The sequence below is a fragment of the Pongo abelii genome, chromosome 10 (genome assembly GCF_028885655.2).
Source record: "Pongo abelii isolate AG06213 chromosome 10, NHGRI_mPonAbe1-v2.0_pri, whole genome shotgun sequence".
NCBI lineage: Eukaryota > Metazoa > Chordata > Mammalia > Primates > Hominidae > Pongo > Pongo abelii.
In genome coordinates, this window is record NC_071995.2 from 95,990,397 (window position 1) to 96,014,716 (window position 24,320).

Sequence of the window (24,320 nt, forward strand, 5' to 3'; positions counted from 1 at the left end):
TTCACTGATTTTTGTGTGTGTGTGCTTATAATGAAAGCCAATTATCTGTGGAGAAAAACTTGACTGGGTGTAAGGAAATTAAATTGTTTTTTAAAGAATTCCTTAAATAGCAATAGCTAGGGAAAAGTCCAGTAACATTTTAGGTCAGGAGTATAATGACTTTACCATGTAAATAAATTATGCTTTATCCTGACTTTTATCAGAAGATTTGGATGGAGAAGACTCCACATGACAGAAGGAAAGGAGATGAGCACTTTCATGTGATGCTCTGTCTGTCTCAGAATAATACTCATCAATCGCTGTGCAGATCTGCCATCAGCTGTTGGAGAAGCTGGGTAGGTCCTGTGTTACTTAAAGAATGGGATGTAGAATAATAACATATGTCTAGTAAGAAAAATTTCTAGAATGGCAATTCTTGAAGAAAATATGCATGTTCTAGGATTTCTGAGATTTTTCAAAAATGCTGTACAAAATAAATGTAGGAAAATCTTCACCACTTTTTTCTACCCAATTCCTTGGGGGAGTTTCCCAACTTCTATGAAATGCTTATGCATTAAATATCAACTCTCATCAATCAGCTACATGGACATTTTTTTTCATTGTGCTGTAAGCCCCAGACTATTTAAGAGCACATTCATAGAAACATTTATGGAAAATATATTGTTTCATTTTCATATGCAGCAATACATGTCCTTTCCCTTTGTTACCGTTCAAAATGTTCACATTCTGGACTCCGTGTGCATGTTCTTAGAGTTGACTTCCAGCAGCTACCTTTGAATAAAGAAGGCAAAATACTCCATTGTTATTTCTAAATATCTGATTACTTACTAATTAATGAGTAAAATACTTCATTGAGCTTTTCTGAAATGAATTTATCTAATTTAAACTGTACGTCAGGAAGTTGATGAGGTAGACTTTGTAAAATGTGTTATTACTTTGCAGTGAGAGGATTGTTAGGGAAAACGCATGTCTTTCCTTCTGCTAATTACCAAATGGTCATACTATAAAATGTCGTAAGCATGTAGAAGGGATGAAGTAACTCCTAATATTTTCCATTAAATGTTCCATGACTTTTTCGAACATCACTCTCAGAAATACTGTTTTCACTTAGCTATGGATTAAGTGGAAATCTAATGTTTCTTCTAACCTGGATCTTAAATATTGAAAAGCCTTAGTTTATGTTGCATAATACGTTTTCTAGTCAGTCAAAATTACATGATCAAATTTTTCAATATTTCAATTTCGAATGGAATAATGGGCATAATTTCCTCTCACACCTGCAGAAATTTCATCTCTCATGTCTTTCTCCAACTCTCAAACAAGTACATTCCTATGGAATAGAAGTTACCAGGGAATCTCTTCATGTCACTCTATACTCACCATCTAAGGAGGGCCTCAGAAGTTGTTCATAGTTTTGCGTTATTTTATTTCTATTAGCAATACTCTGTAACACTGCTACTAATTTCTAAGTTGTGATCATCAGAAATCTTCATTCCGCATGAGCTTTCATGCCAAACCCGTATTTGCTCTCTAATCTCAAATCGGCCAACTGAGATAAGACGAAGACTTTTAATTAGAATTTTAATATGTAATCTAAGCCATTTGTAGATTATGCACAGAGGTGATCTTCTATGTATTTAATAACTGCATGGAGAACTTAGATAATGTTTAATTTTGTGGAGAGATGATTTTTAACTTTGGTAGAGTTGGGTTACTTTTAGCATTCCCAGAGAGACTCTCAGAAGTTATGTCAGCATGAAGTTTATTGTGTGAATGAATAACTGAATGTAGCTGGAGCATGTCTTGGGGAATATTACAAAAATCAGAACATTCTGTAATATAAAGAAGAGATTCTGTTTTCCTTTCACATTTTTTTTTCTGGGAAACCTAATTTTAAGTCGCTCAAATCAAGTGATATGGATGAAAAGGGATAGATATCCAGTAGATTCTCAGGAGCATTAGCCTGCCCCTTACTACTATTAGTGAGTGGTGCCTCTAATCCTCAAATGTTTATTTTTTAAAATCCTAGCACATGAAACAGTTATGGTTTGTTTTCTTTCAAGAAACAGTTGGCATTTCATGTTGGACTCTTGCTTGACATGAATTATTTGGCAAATTGGGGACTGAAGTGTGAATTATTAACTCAGAGCTATATAATGGACCTCAGGGGTATTCTAGGGACAGATATTTCAGTAGGGACTTCACAAAAAATTTTATTGAGAAAGAAATGATGCTTTTGCATACTCATGAAGCATATAAAACATGTATTTTGCACAAGTATGATACTTCTTTATACACACACACACACACACACATCCACACTCTTTATGGTGTCTCTGTGTTTTATTTTCATGTGCCCATGACTCTCATTAATGGTGATAACCCTCTGTATATACCTCTAGAAAATAATGGAGCCTGACTGTGAGAACTGTCTGTATTCAAACATGTTAAGAGCTGAATATTTAAAATTTGTTTGGCTCACCAAGCTTGGCTTTCTGAAGACAACAGAAGTGGGATACAGAGATCAAAAAGAAAAAAAAAATGTAAAATGTAATAACATCTGGATGGGTCCTGAGTAATGCTCTAATTAAATGTACTTACACCTAAGTCTTATCACATGCTTAGGAGTGAGCGCTTAGATGCGTCTTTCAAACTGCAACATTAGTCAGTCACGGGGGCCTTGCATGGAAGCTGTCACCTCTACTGTGATTCAGCTCTGTTCTATATGTGAACCTACCTATAATCTATCCTACTTTCTTTCACTGAATGGGCTTCTGCTATTTTGCTATTAAGATAGTAATGTGAAATAAGGTTGTCCTTTGACCTTACAAAGATACACGTGTTCTTTAAAATGGGCTTGAAAATAATCAGTTCATGCCACTTAGAAGAAGCAGGCTACAAGTTCTCTTGTTTTGTTCTTGGCTTATAGGTTATGATGAGTTTAGTCGGAAACCCCGTATACTTTTCTCATCATTGAGGCAGTCTTTTGATGTCCTTTCCCTTCTGAACATAATAGAAGCTCTCCCTGAGTAGAAACCACAAGGCAGCTTTTTCAGAAGTCACCAAGTTAAGCAATTTTAACTTCTGAAAGAGTTTCTAAAGCCTATATTAATTGCTCAGTCCTAGCTAACTTGGCATGACCTGAAATGTTTTTAAAATGCTGGGATTAGGACAAGAGACAGTGTGAAAGGAGGTAACTGTATTTTCTAGATTGTTTTTTGTTTGTGTGCGGAGTTTTGAAACCACACAATTTCTTACTAGTTTCTTTCTAAAAAATAAAGAATACAAATGCTAGATATTTAGAAGAAGCTGTTTGGCAGTGCGCAGATATGTTCTACACGTCTCATTACCATTAACAGCCATGCATGGCTAAACCTCCCCCTATTGCATTGAGGATTTACCCTCTGGCTTTGTTAAGTGATGCCTGAGTGTGGATTTTACAAAGGAGTTTCATAACCATTTTCTACACTATGCAGCACACCTACTATATCAGAATATGCTTCTTGGGTGAATGGTAGCAATTAATGAGAATTGATGTTTATTCAAAAAACATTCAAAGAGCTTGTATATTAAGTCTTCTAGGGAAGGAGAGTTCCATCTCTTATTTTAACTAAATGACAAGCTACTTTTTGTTTTTCTATTCCTTGTCTTCTAGTATTGTTAAACAATCAAATGCAAGGTATTTTGTCTTCTTTCACTCCTTAAAAGAAAATCAATCAATTAATACACAAAGATAAAAGTTAGAAACCTACTGTAATCTATTAAGGTCCAGGAATTTAAAGAATCAAATGTACCTTCTGGGTTTCAGAATCCATCGCGGAGAATGTAGAGTAAGTTATTTTTCTCTGACCTTCCCTAATTTGGTTTCACTGCCTTAGATATAATTCAGACACTGGTGCAGTACTGGGGGTGGGAGGTGTTTTGGGGTACTTGAGAAAGCAGTGGGATCTAAAAAAAGAGACACCAAATACTCTAGCCTCTAGGGAAATAGGTCTATTGAGGTGGCTTTTTGTGCAGGTTTTCAATGTGCCACACCCCTTTGCAAAAGGTTGGGACCCCTTGGCTTTATTCAGCCGGTTTGTGTTGGCGTATATATATTTACACTCAGGATGTTTTGAGCAACCCTTATTCCTCTCTTTTTAAATCGGCTGCACTGTTCATCTTGAATATCAAGGTTTTCCTATACTTGCTAAGTCTTGCTCATGTAATCTAATGCTTCATTTCTTCCCAGAAAAATAAGATATTTGCATCAAATTCAGCATTTCAATAGCAAAAAGTCCCTCTTTGTAAAAGATATAGGATTAGTTTCTGCTGTGAGTTTATCTGTATCATCTCCATTTATTTCTCAGGGGTGATGAGAAGACTTTGCATTTGACCAAAAAGCACTAGTAAATAAGGAGTTAAAATGAAGGCAGGCTCGCTGGTTTGCTGAGATCTGTCAGAGTCTGACTGGCTGGCTACATATCTGTCTCTGGAACAATAGGTACCTGTATTCTGCACGGACTGCTGGGCAGCACTAACACTCTGGAGAAGGTCTGCCGCTGTCTGCACTTTCCTGGTGAGAATCCCCAATGACAGTCCCACTTTTCAGTGGAGGAGAACAAAATATCTGTCTACTCTCTTGATGAAGGACAGAGCTTTGATCATATTTGTTCAGGCTTGACTTGGCCGGAGGTTTTAGGTTCTTAGTCTCAAGTCAGCAGTCTCTCTCTCTCTCTCTCTCTCTCTGAAACACACACACACAGAGACGCACACACACACACAAGCACACACATACACAAGCGCAAATCCTCGCTCTCTCTTTCTCTCATTTCCCCTCATAGGTTCTATGCAGGCAGATGAGTGTCACAGCTGTAACTGAGGCACAGAGCAGTACACATAGTGGAGCCGATTTCCGCGATGGCGAGAGGGGGCACCGGAGGTGACAACAATAACAAGACCGTCCTTCAGACAAGTTTTAGGTAAGAAAATATTTATTCCCAGATTCTTGTATTTCTGCACTTTGTGTCTGCAACATTGAGATAGAAAGCGACTCTGGATAGGGAAATATTTTTGTGAGGGTATCATCTGTGCTGTCACTTGCCTGCAAACCTGTGTTCTCGGGGCTTTGTGTTACTGGAATCGCCGGAGGTGAAGTGTGAGCGGAGCTGAGTGGAAGGGTGAGCTGCTTTTTGTGTCTGTCTGGTGATATTCAGCATGCTGTTTAAATTTATATCTGGAAAAAAATTCTGTTTGATGATTGTTAGCAATGTTTTGTGCAACGTAGAGCAGCATATGGCCATGCAGAATTCAAGGGATGCTCTTTCATTCTTAATTTGTAATTATTTTTACACTCAACTGTACTGAGGTCAGAGAGTTTCAAAAATTAATGAGATTCCCTGTGGAGTTCAAATAGTAATATCTACGTGAGCTGTCACAAAAAGATAAGATTATAATGGTATGTTTTCAACATAGATTTAACTGTCTTATTTGGAACATACTCCATTTGAAATATATATGAAATGTACAATAGTTTATGGAAGCCTATATGTTTTTGGAAATTAGCCGGTTTTTTTTTTTAATGATGAGGAGAAATTGACTCAAAATTAGACTGTAGAGGATGAACACTTTGTGTAGAGATATTACTAAAACTTAATAGACATTATTGCTATGGCAATAGGGAATATCTTATACTTTCGAGGAAATAAGAAATAATGAATGAGTCGCACGCTAAAAAGAAATCTGCAAATGTGTTTTCATTTTAAGTAATACAAAAAAACTCAGCAGATATTTAGGGTGAAACATTGCTGGCATGAACAAAGAAGCCAAGTGTACACATAGATGAGAATTCTTTGTCACAAAAATGAGTCCAGGACATCGATTTAGGAGGTTAAGTGATTTTTATGTTCTTAGTGCTCCACAAAAGGGAGTCTATTGGGATGAATCCAGACATTTAAAAATGTACCAAAAACTTTCATTTCCCACAATTTAAAAGCATTGTTTATGTTCCTGATACAACACATTGTTTAAATGAGGAGGACCGAAAAGCAGCCTGAATATACAGTAATCGGGGCTAAAGATGGTTTTTATCCCCAGGTCCCCATTTACAAGATCCATTCGGAGCTTCCTGTGATATATTGTTATGTAAATACTGTTCAGCCAGGGAAAGCAGTACTATGGAGATTCAATTTACTTTGAAAGTTGTTCATTATAGCAGGGATGAATGTTATTTATTTGATGTGATTCAAAGGCTGGAAATGACTTTTTCATTGTGGCGCCTTTTGTAATGGGTGCAGGGTGATCTAATCTTTTTAATTTTGGCTTTCACACCAGTGGAGATGAAAAGAGATCTGAACTCATTTATCGGTTGCTAGGTCCTTCTGGAGGCCCAAGTCCTGTTGGTGGTTGCTATGGCCAGTCTGACCTCAATCTCCGTGGTTTTGGGGACTTAGCAGTCTTTTTTTTATTGAGGAGCATGTACCTTGATTTATGTCCAAAATTGTGGCTGAACGTCTTTGTCTGCAAGTGATAAATGGTGCCGAGCAATTCATCAGTTCTTACAAGTAAACACTGCTGTCCCACTAAAAATATGTTTTGTTCTGAGTTAATGGTATGGAACAAGGCAGCCTCCACAAACAGCTATCTTTTATTGTGGAGGGGCCACTGAAACTTGGAGCAAAGTGGAGGAAATTGGCATTCACTTTCTTGTACATTAGCATTTCATTTGTGATTCGGATGATGCAGCTCTAGGTGGATTGACTATGAAAGGGTGAGCCTTCCATTTCCTTACCTTCTCTCTAACTGGGGTGCCTGTGAAACCGGCAGGCTCTCTCCAAATGCCTGGATTCTGCTGGGGGAGTAAGAAGTCAGGAGTAGTTTGTCTGATGGTATTGGGATCTGCTTTGCAATTGCCAAGCGCTAAGGCACAAGCTAGCAGATGTGCTGCGGCTCAGCTACGGGAGGCTCTGTCGCTTTCAGTCGCAGGCTGGTTCTTTGGGGGAAAGTTGTATCCAATATTGGTGACTCCCGGGAATATTCTGCTTGTGTGCTACTTAATGGTCTCTAGGCTTCCTTGTCTTCTAGAACCTTGTTAGAAAGGAGCCTTGGTGATTAAGAGGCTATGGAGTATACAGCCTTGCTTAGCAGATGAGCCCTGATCCATTTCCCGTTTCCTTAAAAACGGCTAATTGATGGATGCTGCAGAAAACATGCACTCTGCTAATAAGATGGTGATGACAAAATAGGTATCAGGAAAGGCATTTATTGCTTATAAGCACCATCAGCTTCCTTTCGAGTGAGATTGTGGCTTTGTAGTAAAGTTTTTTTTTTTTTTAAGTAATATGCTAATATTTTATTCTAAATCGTCCAGCGCTGAATATCTTCAGGAAAATGGGTTCCATGAGAAGTGACATCCTCCTCGAATCAAAAGGTAAAAATTCAACATTTTAAAAAGTGCAATTTTCAAACCATTTCCTCTACTTCTTGCCAGTAGCATTGGAAAACTGCTGTCTAAATATAATTATTTAAAATTTGCTTTTTTTTGAACATTAAAGGTTTAGAGAGAAGAGCTTAGAGAATTTGATTGTTAGTCATTTTCTGAAGATTGGCTAGCTTTGGTGATAAAATGCAAGCAGGTGCTCCCTATATTTCCCTTCAGCCTTGAAAATAAGCAGCTTTTTATTTCTTTAGAGAAAATGATCATTTTGGAGATCAATAAAAGTAATATTTATTTTATGTGGATTTTATTTCTAGAACTAGTAAATTAAGAACCAGGGTTAGGTGATGTCAAAAGGTCTCTTCTGGCTTGAAAATTCTTTACGAAGTACCAATTTTCTAAAGGAACCAATAAGCGTGCCTACATTATTGTAATCGCACTTATTCAACCAATGTTTAGCTTTCTTTAGTAGAGCAGCAGCAAAAGTTCCATGCTTCGGTGTACAAGTAATCACTGTGGCTTGAAGTAATTTCCAAATAATTGATTTTTGAACGTATTAAAAAAAACCCTGATATGTTAGTGCTTTATTAACTTTGGGGTTTTATAGAGCTCAACTTGTGGCTCCTTTACTTGGGTTTCTTACTTCAAGTCCTCTTGAAGGTAATATTTTATATAAGTGGTTAATTTCCCAAGATTTGATTTTAGGTATTTGGAGACAAGTACTCCTCGGTATGTATCTATGTATGTATATGAACACATTTTAATATAAAGTGTCTTATAAATTTCACATTGTGTTTTGCTTTGCTGTTATTTCAAAGGATTTAAGTGAATGGTGGATAGTGCTCAATTTCCTGAAATGATTAAATTCACTCTCTGAAGAATCTGGGGAAAAGGCCTGTAATGACATTTTGATGACTTTCATTTTAAGGTGCAATAGAAATTGAGTAAAATGTTTTAATAGCTGTTCTCTAATATCTCGTTCCAAATACAATGTTTTTATTGCTCATTCTAGCTTACAATTTTCTGGTGATAATAATGTTGGCTGGCAATTGTTTCTTGCATAGAAATCATTTTATCCTTATGTAAAAGTTATTTCAGAAAAGTCTTCATGCATTTATCTCAGCTGAAGCAATTGCATTGAACTCTTGAGATAAAACAGTGAGTATTTCCAGATTGCGCCTACTTTAATTTGACACTTCCTTAGGAGAATTAGGAGTGTCTTAAAGGGAAGAATATTTGATATGATAGTTTGTAGTTTAAGGAGAAAAACCAAAGAGGCATGCAAGTCAGAGAAAGCTGAGAAAAGAAGGAAAGAAGGAATAAATACTATGAGTGATTTTACTTCGCTTGGTTTTACTTTGTTTGCCAGATGTCATATATATTTTAAAATTTAAAATTGGACTAAGAAATAAAAAATGTATGTAAATATGCTGTTGTTATAGCTATCTTCTTTATTAAATAGGTAAGTGCAGAGATATAAACGTGATAAGATTACAGCTAATGTTACCAGGAACATCTTTGCACCTCAATTCTTTCAAGAGATGTACACACAAGTAACATTAATCACATAGCTTTTAAAGAATCATATCTTTTGGGAGCTAAAGTTATGACATATTAGATCAATTTTCATGTAAGTCAAAATGAAATCCTGACATCAATTTTTCTGTGCAACTTACACAAAGCCAATAGCTTCCAGACTGCATTGTTCTAAATGCTAATTAGACAAATTTTTATACAATTTAACTTGATTATAGTAAATAATTAGTCAGAATATAATATTGCTGAATTAACACACCATTAGTGTAATTTTTTAGAGAAGTAAAATTAAGCTCTGGCATCTGATTACATTATTCTCTCCTGATATGTTTACTACCTTTCTCCAAGTTTGCTTTCTTCTTGTCATTATGTTCCTTTTCAAATACCACTATTACAGACCAGCTATTATAATACTTCCTTATAGTTTCTTTCTGCCTACTATAATTCTGCCTTTGTCTTTGTGCTGTGCCATTATTCTTATCTGTCACCTAGAAAGTTGTATTGACTCTGAAGCTATTTATCTGACCCATTTGCCTGAATTTGGGTGAGGCGGGGGAAAGGCTAAAACTTGGTTCATTAGAAATTGTGTATGAAGTGCTAAAATATTTGAGTTGGCTTTGGTATGTTCACGGGATTGATATTAGGATATGGATTTTCTTAGTAGTAGCCAGTTATTTGTGTAATTCAATAAAATCTTTTCTTCAACTATCTTGGTTTATTTTCCACAAAACAGAGCATCATCTAGGAAATTTATTATAAAGAATGCACTGTCAGGGAGGGGCCCTCTTAGATAGCTAGTAAAAATATCACTCCGAGTTACTGTTCTACCTTGTTGGCAAGGATACATGGTAAAGCTTTATCTACAGGTTTTGTATGTAATCATCTTTGTGATCCAACAGCAAATTTTCATTTGTTTCACTATCAGTTGGATAGCTGTTGTTTAAATGCTACTAGAATGATTTAAGAAAAAAGTTATCCTAAAAAGCTTAATTATTACAATCTAGGACTCACTAATAATTTATTCAGATTTTAAAATGTGAACATTGTATTTGCTTAATGGTGTTTATAATCTCTTTTTCAAGAGAAGGGCTACATAGACTCGTTATGTCCCTGAATCCTTCTAAAGTTGCTAGACTTTATGATCCTATAATACTACACTGTATATTGTACAAAACCTTTTTGCATCCTTACTAATATCTCTAAGCCGTTCATTCATGCCCTTTATGTTAGTTGACATTATTTAAGCACAGTGTTCTTGTGATGTATAAGTCTGTGAATTTCCTGTGTTTTTCTGACAATTGAGTTCGTAGTTCAAATGCAGTTACTGAAGTATACTAGTAGGTTAGTAGTTTCCTTAGAGAGATACAAGGTAACACACAGTGGTCAGGAACATATGGTTTGTAGTTAATTATCACGATCTCAAGTGTTCTAACATAGTTTACCGTAGAGATCCTAAAACATGCAGAATTTCCAGAAAATATTTAAAGAGGAATTCAATTTGCTAGAAATTGGAAACATGGAAGTCAAATGAATTATTTTAAAAATCTCCTCCCATATGGATTTAGAAAGCATTCATTTATTCATTCACTCATGCATCAAATGTTTGTTCAGTGCCTACCATGTGCCAGACACTATTCTTGCAGCTCTTGATTGGTCACCATTAGTTCAGTATTTAATATATTTTCCTGATTTTGTAGATTCTGGGACTCTTACTAGTGATTTATACATCATTAGTGAATCACACATTGCAATCCAAATTATTTTGGAGCATATATTTCTCTTTTCTACTCTTTAAATGGCTTAAGATATATATATTCTAGCCATATATACCAATTTAGTAAAAGGGGAAAGATTTATACAATCTGAAGAGAAACGAGAGTGTGTGTGTGTGTGTGTGTGTGTACGTATATATATATACACACACATACACCAATTTAGAAGAAGATATTGGTAAAACAGTCAGAATGTGCTTCAAGAAGTTATCTTATTGATATGTATTTAGAAAGTCTAAATTTATCCCATTTTCCTTATTATTCAGGCCCACTCTGCAGCACACACTAAATTGATTTTACTGTTTTTATGCTTCCTTCCAATGCTTCCTGTATTATTTTAAGGGATTTCTAATTCTAATTATGAATGGCTAACACTTACCTTCTATATGCCAGACAGTGTGCTAAGACCTTTACCTTCATTTTCTAATTTAATCTTCTCAGTCACTTTATGAGAATGGTATCATCATTACGTCTGTTTGAAGATGAGGAAACTGAGGTTTCGAGAAGTTAACTTCTTCAGGGTCACAGAGCTAACAAGCAGCTGAGATGACTTAAAATCTAGGTCCTTCAGGTGCCATTAATTTTTCTTGTTATTCAACACATATTATTGAGCCTCTATAATGTCCTAGGCTTGTTCAAGTTGTTCAGAATAAAGCAGTGGATAGAACAGGCTTTAAAGCCCTGTACTTTATTGCCCAAGTCAATGTCCTTAGAATACAGGTACCTCATAACTACCTTGAGGCTTTTATTATGTTATTTTCTTCTGCATTCAGGAATTCCCCAGAGCCAATAGGATACAATTTTAAAATGTCAAACCTTTTTAGATCTCATACTATTTGGCTTCAGTCCTTCTTTCCAACTGTATCATTCTCTGTTTCTAAATAGGGATGGTCTACACTGTAAGGCTGATTTGCTCATTGCCCCCACAAAGTTTGTCTTGCATTTTCCCTGTTCATTCCTGCATCTGAAATAATTTTGCCACTGCCTTCTCAAAGCCCTCAAACCTTCAATGTCTGAGTCAAAGCCCTTGGCTCCCAGGAAGCCTGTTTTAGAAATAAAATCCCCAAATTCTTTTATCTGCATTGATTATTTAACACATGACAGTTGTAGCAACTAAGATGATTTGAGCGAGATAATGCTCCACATTTTTTACCCTGTCTGTGTTTGGAGGTGTGCCCAACTGACATACTGGCTAAGAGTTCAGGGTCCCAGCAGTGAAATAAGAGAAGAATATTAAAAAGATAGGACCCGAAGACTAGGAAGTAAGAGCCTCCACTGCCTAGCACAGTGCCTGGCATAGGGTGTGCAGTTCATACACGTTTTAGGCCAGGAAAAAGGAGAGGAGGGGAGGGAGGAGGAAGAGAATGACAATGGAGGAAAGCCTGCAGGGAAGGAGAAAATAATACTCCTAAAATCATAACCTAAGGCCTTTAAAGATCTTTAAATATTTATATTAGGGTTAGAGATATCATTAAGGAATATATTAATATATGCAATACATTTTTGATTCTTCCTGGAATAGATTGTCACTTTTATCTACATTAATGCATTTGATATAGAATGGACTTTCTGGTGTTTCTAAGGGAAAGTGCAATTGTGTTGTGTTTGTGTGTTTTCCATCACAATTCAGGCCTACAATGCTGTTAACTCTAAGTTGATTTTGCTGTTTTACACTCTAAATGATTATTTTTCTATTTCCTGGGATATATTTCAGTATCATAAAAGTTGCTGACCACCCACCACCCCCTAAAAAAGAGCCATTTCCTTAACCATCATAAAGTTTTATTAGCTAATACCTCATGTTGGGTTTTTATTTTCAATAAAAGCCGAATTCAACATTCAAACTCCTAGTGCAAATCTCCTCTATCAATAAACAGTACTTGTGGTTAATTTTATTTATATTTTTGCTTGATTATATGCAAAGGTGTAGCCTTGAAATCTTAAGAGAGATATATGTCTGTATTTTTATGAACACGCAAACCAAGTTATTAAGATAGAAATTTTACTTCATAGGAAAATCCAGGTGGATATTTAAAAAAATCAAGTACTACATCTGACCTCTGCTGTAAGGCTGTTTTACTGGCTGTAACAGTCAGATTAATGTAGATAGATATAAATATAGATGGGGCTTCCTTCAAGGAGGTATTACTTTTGAATAATATATGTGTAGCGTGTGTTAATTTTCCTGGGTGAAGCAAGCTAGAAAAGTTGCTTCTTAAACCAGTGACTGTAACAGGTTGTGTGTACCCTCTAACTTATATGGGAGGACCCTGCTGAAGCAGCCCCATTCTTTGGGAATTCCTATCTGCTAGTGGAGATAAGTGAGCATAAAGCTTTGGCCATGAGGCTTTGAGCTGTCCTGCTTTTAAGAAACAAGAGATATTTCCACAGTCTGTCTTGTAGTAGTAGTAGCTGAACAGCCCGTGAGAGTTCCAGAAATGAACTGTGCTCCAAATGCTTATCACATGCTGTGTTGATGTCGGTAAACTGCAGAGGATGAGCTGGGCTCCCCTTTAACCCTAACTTTCTATGGTGTTTTCATTTTGACACTAATTTCAGGCATGAACCTTGGCCCTTAGCTACAGTGTGTAACTGTTGGTATCTCACCGCCACCTGGGTGCACAATGACAGTAGCAAATGGAGAACAATATTCAGCCTCTGTAATTGCCACAAGAATGCACAACATGCAGTTGGAAAGGGAAATATTTAATCAGCCAGTTTTCTCAATGCAGTCCCCATCAGTTGAGTTGGTTGAAGATTTTTTTTCCTCTATATTAACGGCTTGTTTTGTCACTGTGAAGATAGATCCTTTGGCTTCCTCTTGAATTCTTATTATGCAAATTTGGGGACATTGCATATTAATTTGAACATACAAGCATAAAGGAGATATTTTACGCTAAATTCATAGCTCACTTTGGTCAAAAGATTTTTTTTAAAAAGCTCCTGGAGTCCTCTGTTTTGTTAGTTGGCTGTGGACTTAATATGTGAAAGGCTGTAAGTGACGCACGAATAATACCATTCCATTTTTAGGCATGTTGTATGATGATGCTGTTGATCTTTAAAAGAAATTCCATTTGGTGACATTTACAGAAATAGTTTTGTGTTAGCAGCTTTTAATTTTAATTTTAAAAAATATTGAGAATGTTGTAACTTTCAAGTGGTGAGGAAGTCATCTAGAAGGTACATACTTACGTAATGGAAACGGGAGACATACATGGACTCTCATCAGATGTTGTGCTTATATTCAATCCAGGGAAACAGTTTGACAAGTAAGAATATGGTATAGTGCAGAATGCCAGTATAAACAGGCAGATCGCCTTAAAGACTCAGATCTATTTTATTTTAAGCCCGATGGTTTTAAAGTGCTAGGAAGATCCGAATCCAGAGTCGAGTAGTCCTCACTTGAATCCTGTTGATTCAGTGCAATGCAGTCCAGTCCATGACAATTAACTCAGTTACTTACTGATTGGATCTCTAATATTTATAAACACTTTAAACTCCTCCAGTCAATTATCTCTTTGATAATATTATTTTATCTTTCGGTTGGGTAACTAAAATAAGATAGATGGGTACATATGACAAAGAATTTCTGGTTCTTTCCCACAAAACAAAATATTTCAAAGAGTTCAGAATTTCTACATGGTTTGGAAATTTAATTTTTCATTCCAAATTGGGTAAAAGTTGGTATAGTGTACAGTCTTTTAGACTAAAATGGTTTTGCTTTGACCCCAATAATCACAATTATTATTATAACTTTGGAAAGATTTTCAATCATTCATTCACTCAATCATTCAATTGGCTTTTTTTCTTAATTATCTCATCTGAACAGTGTTGCTAATGGCCCTGTGAAGGATTTTATAAAAGGAGAAAATATAATCGTTCTCTCATCAACTGTAGTAGAATTGGAGAGAAAAGAAAACCTTGAAGAACTAATTGAATAATATAATAAAATTACTGTTAGCAATCATACTGTAGTAGTGTGAAGGGAAAAGCTATTTCTGCACAGGTAGAAAGCAGTATTAACAATCAAATGTAAGTTTTAGGCTCAGAATGTAGGTTCAGGTTATTTGTTGTGAGAATAATGAGAATATTCAGAATAAAGGCTAATTCTTGGAGATGGATTTTAGAATTTTCAACTGATTTCATCAGCAAAAACATAAGGCTTTCATTTCATAAAAACTTTAAAAAATGTAACTATGTCATCCTGTTAGTGATTAATTCAACTGTCTAAAAATTACAAATATTTTACTTTATTGAAGGTTTATAGTAAAATACGTGTGTGTGTATCGAAGGCTGGGGACTTGGTGGATTTATTGGTGCCCTTATTCAACTTTGCAGTAGTCTTCCGTAGTTTGGACATGAATGTAAATTGAAATATTTTAAAAATAGTTTACATCGTTGCTTGTGCCTATCTTCTGAAATATGTCAACTTCCTCACTATCTTGAGAAGATAGACTAACACATTCTATGTGATGGAAAACTTTTCAAAGCTGTCTTTCACATCCCAGGATGTGTAAAGCCCTGCCCATAGCTTCATTCTCTGGCAGAAATATTATACCATTTACCCACATAGATAAAAACACTATTCCAAATAAAGCTTAACATTAAGCAAAGAGCTTTGGTATTGGTTCAATTCTCGCTTTCTATCTCAAATATGAAAGTTTACGATTTTAAGGAAAAACAACTTTGTATGCATGTTCATAATCATTTTCCAGGAAAGCCAAAGATTAGCAGGCCAAAAAGAACTGGAAAACTTCACTTTAAAAGCCTTGACATTTTTGCCCTTAGTTACCTCTGTGTTGAAAAGCAAAGGCTTCGTAATGACTTAATTATTCTCTTCTTTTCTCTGGTGGAGTTTGTGTTTTGTAGATGTAGAAAAAAGAGCCTTGACTATTTCTGGCTTCTCTGCCCAGGGAAGTGAAGAATTGGCTTAAAAAGTACACATTCCTAGCAGACATTTCTTATTGACAGTGTATGGTATTCTGTGAGCTGGAGAAGACAGATACCCTTTTATTGGGGTCAGGGGGAGGATGTAGCAAAGGACCAATTTTCCTGGAGATCCTATTATGTGAAGGGACTTAATACTGGACACATCATGGAGAAAATCAGAAAGAAGGCCGCTTAATAAGACCCACTCCTGGATGCGGCCACTCTCAATTCTCAGTGTCTTTGGGAAGCAAGGTTTGCCATCCACTTGTCTAAACAGATAATGACAGCAGAGGTGCTACACACCTTCTCCCTGTGACTTGTGAATGCCTTTCATGCTCCCAAATAAGGAACTCCTCTCACTGCTGTCTGCTCTGAGCTGTATTTCATTTTGATAGCCATTTGCAGGAGACACCTTTGAACTCCACACAATGTAAAAGATGTGGTTGAGAAATTCTTCAGTGGAATTTCTTCTCCTTTTCCCCCACCCTCATTTTCCTCTGGGTGATTTAGAGCTTGAAGATTAGGTACTTAGAGACAGTATGTCTGACCTACCTTTAAAAATACACATTAAGACTCACAATTTGAAGAAAAGAAGCCAAAAAAAAAAAAAACACCTTGAGAAGGACAAAGGATTATATATTGAGGAAATATAGTATATGGTCAAATTTAGAAATCAGAAGAGTTGAAAGAAAATATGTGGAAAAAAATTGTTTTTATTGAATTACAGATTCAGCTATTCCCAGTTTCACTTTCACTTACTGGATCATAATGTCCAATGTCTTCTTCAAATTTAATTTTAGTGTCATGCCTCTAAAGTAAATATGTTTGAGAGTAGGCATACTCACTTTGTTACTATTAGGAGATGATACACCTCTTTGGTACATCTCCAGTGTACTCATTCATAATAATTTAACTTTGACATAAATTGCTCATTGCCTTCTGTCTTTTCCCCAATAATGTAGCCAAAGTATTTTGAGTAATGTTGCTTCCGAAAACAAATACAACTTCTTAGCTTTCATCTTGAAATATTTAAAAGTGAAATCTAAATTACAGTGCTACACCAATCAGTGTTCAGCAGCACAAATTGATTGTCTTGTCCATATCTTGTCAGTAATCAGTGAGTTTCTACTTCTCAGGTGCATGTTTATTTTTCTAGGCTACATTGATCAGTCATGGTTTCAGCCATTTTTACCTTGGAGTTTGTGCCCTGTGATTTGAGGGCATTGGAAGGCTTTTGAAGGTCTAATATTCTAATATTTGAGCATACACTTTCAAGAGAGGGTAATTGGAGCCCAGGCATCTATGTCTGATGGCATTTGGAAGATCTTCTCAGCTGATGTCACCTTTTCTTTTTCACCTTGGGGCCATAAGAGAAGCAGCAACCTCTGTGGTAGGAAGAGTACAGCCTTTGGAGTCAGACCAAATTAGATTAAAATTCCAGACCTACTACGACCATGGACCAATTGCTTAGTATCTTTGAAACACAGTTTCTTCCTCTGTAAAATAAGGATTATAATACCCACCTTAGTATCTTTTTTTTTTTTTTTTTTTTTTTTTACCATTTCCCACATTTCTGGCATCATTTTCACATGGACTAAAGGCAAGCATTATGATCCTTCACACTTTACAAGTTACTATACAGAGGTTTAGAGAGGTTAAAAAAAAAAACACCCAAGAACACACAAGGGTTGTTAAGTAGCGGGTCCTCTTGTTGATTATCTTATTTCAGTAGAATTTGTTTTTAGGAAAGGACGTGCAGTGTCCAAAAATACGTACATAATAAATATGCGATTTAGCTTAAGCCCTTGGTTATGATATTAGAGATATACTAAAGTATTAATACTGCAGTGTTAAAGCTGTAATTTCTATTTCACCCATGTTGCTGCATCACATACTGATGCTGTTTGAGAGTGTGCTTTTAAGTGGCTGTGGAGGACTATATGCAATGAGAGCTGCTTTATGCTTTTCTTTTTGAAGATGTTGATGGTGCTCTCATCTTGATGAGCACAACTCCTTTTCAGTAAAGATTCTGGATAAATGTCTGTTGCATGGAATTGAATGCTAGTCTACAAGGCAATTTTTATACCTTAGATGAAGAGTGGATGCCATTTGCCGAAGAGCTTGACATTCTCAGGGAGTCATTTTATAGCCTAAAAGAATTTTATATTTGTGATTGTATGACTCTTGATAAAGAATAAAAAAAAGAGAATGATTTACTAAGAATTTAAACGTTTCATTCCACTGTGGCTTCATCTGCTGCCCATTTGCAGGACACTGATAACTTCAGCTTCTTCTCCTGCTTCATCTGCAGGCTCTTGAAGTCTGTGGGATGCCCAAGTGTGTATAGAAACTCGGAAATAGCACAGTCCCTCTGGTTAAGAATAACATGTCAGTTTTCTTCTCTTGCTTTTGTGTGCTCTCTGGAGCTCACCCATGCATGATGTTCCAGTGGACTTCAAAGGCAAGTCTATGGTTGGATTAGCTCCACAGGACAGAGAGCAAGGTAAGAAATAGGCTTAGTGCTATCAAGGCCCACTGGGGAGCTGATAGAGCCAAGCTATGTGGTTTCCAAAATGATTTGTTCATTCATGTCCTCATGGAAGAATAGGCAAATTTGCATAATACTTTCTATTTTATTATCAACATTAAAATTTCTGCATTTTCAAAATGCTGTCTGGACAGTACTCCAAAAGGCTGATTTATAGCTATATAATACCTGCACTTGAGGGGTTGAAGATCTAAAAAAAGAGATATAGATATAATAAATTTGGAATTAGAAAATACTACTAAAGTCATAAAGACATAAAATATTCAGATCATAGGGTAATTTGGGGTATTAAAAAAGGAATGGAGGAAAGAATGGTGTGTACTTCAGAAACTGCAACTAAGGGATATTTGCTTTCCAGAGGTTGCCAGCAAAGATGGGCTTCTTATAGAATTCTAGAGCCAGGCATTACTGAGGGAAGGAAGGTGGAAGATTAAGTGATTTAAAGACTTAGGAAAGACTTTAGGGGAAGGTTTAGAAATAAAATAGGAATGGTTAGATGATGAGGGTACAGAGGTGACTTGACTGAGAAGAATATGGCAGACTAAAGAGGGTTAAGAGACATAGTGCATGGGGCAGAGTCAGGTGCCCACATGCGCTTTGAAGTTAGGAAAGCCAGCAATATAAAATATCAATGTGGAAACCTAAGGAGGAAGTAGATGTGGTGAGGTCCATGGATAAGCAGTGGAAGCAAACCCTAGCAATCCTGCTGAGCATTGATAATAGGCTTTTTCATGAAGACTTGGAGCCATGGAAAGGCAGATGAAGAATCTTAGTTTTCAGAAATCAAAAGACCGGATAAGAAATGCCACAATAATCCAGGTGAGAGTGCAACAGATCCAGGACTGAGACTATAGCTATGATGTGAAAATCAAAAAGGGGGATAAATTTAATAGTTGTAAAAAATTATATAAAATAAAATAACAACAACATCAGCACAATTTAACACTATAGAAGAGGAGGATTCAGAAACATTAAAGGATAGAAAAAAAATTAAAAACTGGTCATAGGTTTTGCTCCTCTGATAGAAAAGCTACTCATAGAGCAGGACTGAGTAAGAATACGCAGGATCCCAGCAAACCTTTAAGGGAACAAACATACTTAATGCATGGTTTTTCCTCTGTCTCTGGAATGAGGAAGAGAAAGGATAAGGTTATTTCTCTGCACTGTGATTTATTCCATTTTATCTTCAGGATCACAAGTATATGTTGCTTAACTTTATATAAAGCTAAAAGCACTTTTTAATTGTGTAGTTCCCCTCTGCCAGTTCTTCGAGGTCATTTTATTCAGGATTGTCTAGGGAGACACCGCAGAGAGAAATTGCAATCTGTGTGGTAAAGAAATCCGTAGACTTGGTATGACTGAATGTCAGGTTGAATCTCAGCTGTGGTTATATCCTTCTAGTGAATAGAGCAGAAACAGAAATGAATTATTTGTCTCCAGAAATTGTCTTTCTGTCTTTGCTTTTGGAGACAGTGGCATATGTACTAAGGCTGGAACAATTCTGCTTTGATTTGTCATCAAACACTTGGTATTGGGCTTTGAAAGGGAAGGAAAATATTGTGTAATTCAAATGAGCTTTTCATTTGAAAACGAAAGGCTCTTTGTATAGCTATCATTCCTAATTATTATCAGTAGATATTTCTCTCCTAAGATGTACACCATAATTTTATGACCTGAGAACTACTCAATATTTGCCTCAGTATCTATAAAACACATTTTGATTTAATTTCTTACATCGTAGAAAGTATAACCAGATTATCTGTAGTCTTCTCTTAACTGGAAATTCTGGTAGAGGAAACCGTGAAGTGGAAGCATCTCATTTCATTGTCGTAAGGAAGGCTGAACTTGGAAAAAGGACTTGTTTAAGGTCACACAGCTAGGTAGTGACAGAGCCAGGAAAGTCTCAAAGCTATTTATACCCAGATGAGCCACATTTAACTATGGTGTACTGTCCCTTCTCAGTGTAGGAGATTCTGAACTGTAGACAAACACCAGAGAGTATAATTGGCTATCAGTTTGGATGTTTCATAGTGTGCCCCTGCACCTATCATACAAGCATTATTATAAATAAAGTGTAAGCACTCTGATAGTGACTGACAGGGCTTAAATAGGAGTTAAAAAAGAGACTTTTAGTGAACACTAATTATTTAAGAAATTGCCTTTTGTCTAATTTCCTTAGGATATTTAACAGGAAAACAATACATCTGACTCCATTTTATTCCATGTTTTGCTTGCTATAGAGCCTGCCATCCTAGAAGCAGGGCAAATTGCTCCCAAATTTTCTCAAATGGAAAAGAGAAGCAGAGCAACCTCTAGTAGAACTGTGGTCTGGGTTGGCACTCGGGCACCAGTGCTCCGTGGCTCAAGTGCATCCATCCATCCTCATGTTTCTTTTGTCCCAAATGCCCTCTCCCTTGTCCTGGTCCCTCTCCATTATTATTCTGATCGCTCTCCTTCTCATCTCATTCAAACATCTTGAAAATCTGGTGTATCTGTATTTTGGGTGTTTCCTTGTCTTTGCTTTTTTTTTTTTTTTTTTTTTTTTTGAGACAAGGTCTCACTCTCTTGCCCAGCCTGGAGTGCAGTGGCACAGTCATAGCCTGCTGCAGCCTCAAACTCCTGGGCTCAAGCAATCTTCCCACCTCAGCCTCCCAAGGAGCTAGGACTACAGGTGCACACACCACTGTACCTGCCTAATTCTTTTATTTTTATTTTTATTTTTTGTAGAGATGGGGGTCTCTGTATGTTGCCCAGGCTATTCTACAACTCCTGGCCTCGAGTTATTCTCCTGCCTTGGCCTCCCAAAGTACTGGGATTATAGGCGTGAGCCACAATGCCCAGCCTTTACTTTGTTTTACAATTCCCAGCATCTGGCTTCTGCTCCTACCTCACTACTGATGAACCAGTAGTTCCTGAATTGCTAAATCCAGTGGGCTTTTAAATTATTTCCTAGATCTCTCTGTGCATTTGACCCCATTGATAGCTCCCTCCCTCTGAAAGTTGCCCATTCCCCTGGCTTCCACTGTACCATACCCTCTGGGTGGTCTTCTAATTATATCTTTTTGCCTCCTTCCTGGACTTCCCTTCTTCCTCTTCCCCTGGGTTCATCTTCAGCCTGTTGCTCTTGCCCTGTACACTTTCCCTCAGTACTTTCATCCACCGTCATGGTTTGTAGCTACTCAGACATTTTATTTGTAGTCCAGTCTCTTGTCTGCAGTTCAGACTCAAATATCCAACAGCTTGCCGTGTCCAACAGGCACCCTCCAGCCTAACGTGTGCAAACTAACCTCATCATCATCCCCCTTAACGTGGTTTCTCATCCTATGCTCTCTGTCTCATTTTGTGGCACCGCTGTCGACTCATTCATCCAAACTAGAAACCCAAGAATCACTTTTGGCTCTTTTTCGCCCACTTTTGTTTTCCATATCAAACCCGGTACCAGGAACTGCTCATTTTTCTTTTCTTTTCCTTTTTTTTTTTTTGAGACAGAGTCTCGCTCTGTCACCCAGGTTAGAGTGCAGTGGCCTGATCTCGGCTCACTGCAAGCTCTGCCTGCTGGTTCACACCATTCTCCTGCCTCAGCCTCCCGAGTAGCTGGGACTACAGGCGCCCACCACCACGCCTGGCTAATTTTTTTGTATTTTTAGTAGAGACAGGGTTTCACCATGTTAGCTAGGATGGTCTCAATCTCCTGACCTCGTGATCTGCCTGCCTCAGCCTCCCAAAGTGCTGGGATTAGGGAACTGCTAATTTTTCACGCTAAACATTTTGTGAATCCATCTGCAAGGATCACGATCACCACCACTGTTGTAGTTCAGAACTACTGCTACTTGTGATGTTTCATCTCTTGCTTGGACATCTGCACCATACAAATGACCTTTCTTCCATCAGCCTTGTCACCATGCGATCCACCTAACATGCAACCCAAAGCAGACCTGCTGTGTGCAAGCTTAAAACCCTCTAGTGTTTCCCTACTCTGCCAGATAAAGTACAAAATATTCCCAAGCTAAATTCTAGCCTTAAATCTGCTGCTTCCTCCCTCTTTCTAGTCTTATCTCTAACAATTTCCTGTCTTGCACTTTGCTTTCCAGCTACATGCAACAGCTTGGAATTCTACACATGAACCATATTATTTCTTTGCACATACTGTCTACTTTGCCTCTAAGTCTCTTCTCACTCTTCTTTCCTGGCCCACTCCTACTTTTTCTTCAGTCAACACAAGTGTGTCACCTTCTCCAAGAAACTTTCCCTTATGTGTCCTGTCCCCACCCCCATCCCAACTATCCTTAGCCTTATCAATACCCCGTACATAATCCAGTCATTGCATTAATTATATCAGTATCCAATTTGTGTTAACCTGAGCTATACAGTTCATTGATAGCTGTTAGCAACTTATTTTCTTCAACTAAATTCAGACTTCCTTGAATAAGAATTTGGCGCAGAACTGGAACGATCTTTGTCTGTTCCACTGCTGATAATTGAGTCATGAAGCTGTTCATGTAAGGATGCATTTATATATTTTTTAACTTTTAATTTTTTTTCTTTCATTTCTTCTGAGGAAGAGCAAACGAGTCACAGATACAAGTATCTTTCATCTTCTCTTACGACATCCATACTTTATGTATATTTTACTCCAAAAACAGGCTAAAATTAAGGAAGATGAAGTTATTGGCTTGCATGGAGCATCATAGTGTCAAAGTGTCACAAGAATCTGTTTTCTGTTTCCAGAACAATCCTCTTACTATTTTATTACCTTGTTTCTCTGTGATTTTTTAAACATTTAAAGGTCTATTTTATGTTAGCTTTATTCAGTCACATACTAAGAACACGGATTTCCCAGGGTGGCCAGTTACCATGCCAAAGAAAGGCTTTTAAAAGCTTTATTTATCCACATTTCAGATATATTTTTTTCATACCGAGAAATAGCATGCTGAGCTTTGCTGTCCCCAAAAATACTACACATGCTATTTTCTCAGGAAGAAGAGTGAGGTTTATTTTTTGTTAATGAAATGCCAAACAAGCCTGGCCGATGTGCCAGGCAGAATTAAATTGGAGCATCTTTGGCAGTAGTCTTCATTGTTCCATCCGTGCAAGTGTTTTATGAAAATTTAGCTGGAGCATTTTTAAAAAATGTTTTGGCCAGATTCTTTTTAGAATAAAGTTGGGACATTCAGAAATTTGGGCAGTACTCATGATATTATAAATATTTCCAAGACTGGCTAAATAAGCCCCATTGTGATCTTACTCATTTGATTCAGGCTGCTCTTTCCACATCCATCTCAAAACTTCAGCCCTTGGCCAACACGAGCATGAATGTAGTGGCAAAGTTCAGATTTACAAACATTGTTTGTAAAGTCATTCTATTTTTAATTTAAATTCCCTCAACCTATGTTTTACAACACTGTTTATTCACTGTCTTTTTGTTCCTCCTAATATCAGAGAAGGAACAAACATACATGCCTTAAGGAATCCCTTTGGAAACCAAAGTTTCCAAAAAGAACACAGCAAAATGGAAAATAGACAAAAAGTACATTCCAGTTTTTAAGTACATTGTCCAGTTTTTATTAACATCTTGGAGATTGGCAAACTTTTACTGAGCTAGTTTAGTGAGTATTTTAGTTTTTGTGGAGAATATGAGGTCTATTATGAATACTCATCTCTTTTGTGGTAGCTCAAAAGCAGCCAGAGACAATACCTAAAGAGTGTGACTGTGTTCCAATAAAACTTTATTGACACAAACAGGCAGCAGCCTGGGTTAGGCCACTGGTAATGGTTTGCCAGCCCTCCATGTAGCTTCCCATTACTCCTCATTACTTCCGTTAGTAACTTTTTTTGTTTTGATTTTTGACATCATGGAAATAAATATTAATACTTTACTTCCGTCACGAGTAAAATTGTAGGTTATAGCAAAGACAAATACAGGAATTTCTCAAAGATTAGAAAAAATTGATACTTTTTAAGATTTTTAAATTTATTTATTATTTAATTTATTTAATATTTAATTTATGTATTATTTATTTAATAAATAAATTTATTTAATTTATTTAATTTATTAATTTTTTAAATTTATTTAATTTATTAAATAAATTTATTTATTTATTTGTTTATGGGGGTGATTAGT

General features: G+C 36.6%; 1 long non-coding RNA gene across 8 annotated transcripts in view; it reads left to right on the forward strand.

The window, feature by feature from the left end:
* The first annotated feature begins 208 nt into the window (after positions 1–208).
* Positions 209–24,320, forward strand: part of LOC112135801 (uncharacterized) — a 106,329-nt gene continuing 82,217 nt past the window's right edge. For 3 of the 8 annotated variants that reach the window (XR_008512076.1, XR_008512080.2, XR_010135816.1), the window contains exons 1-4: positions 321–335; positions 4,350–4,558; positions 4,824–4,961; positions 7,349–7,408. This is a non-coding gene — a long non-coding RNA (uncharacterized LOC112135801). Of the gene's footprint in view, positions 336–4,349; positions 4,962–4,982; positions 6,867–7,348; positions 7,409–24,320 lie in introns of those variants that run through there. The other 5 variants (XR_010135817.1, XR_010135818.1, XR_008512074.2 and 2 more) reach the window with 4 other exon arrangements.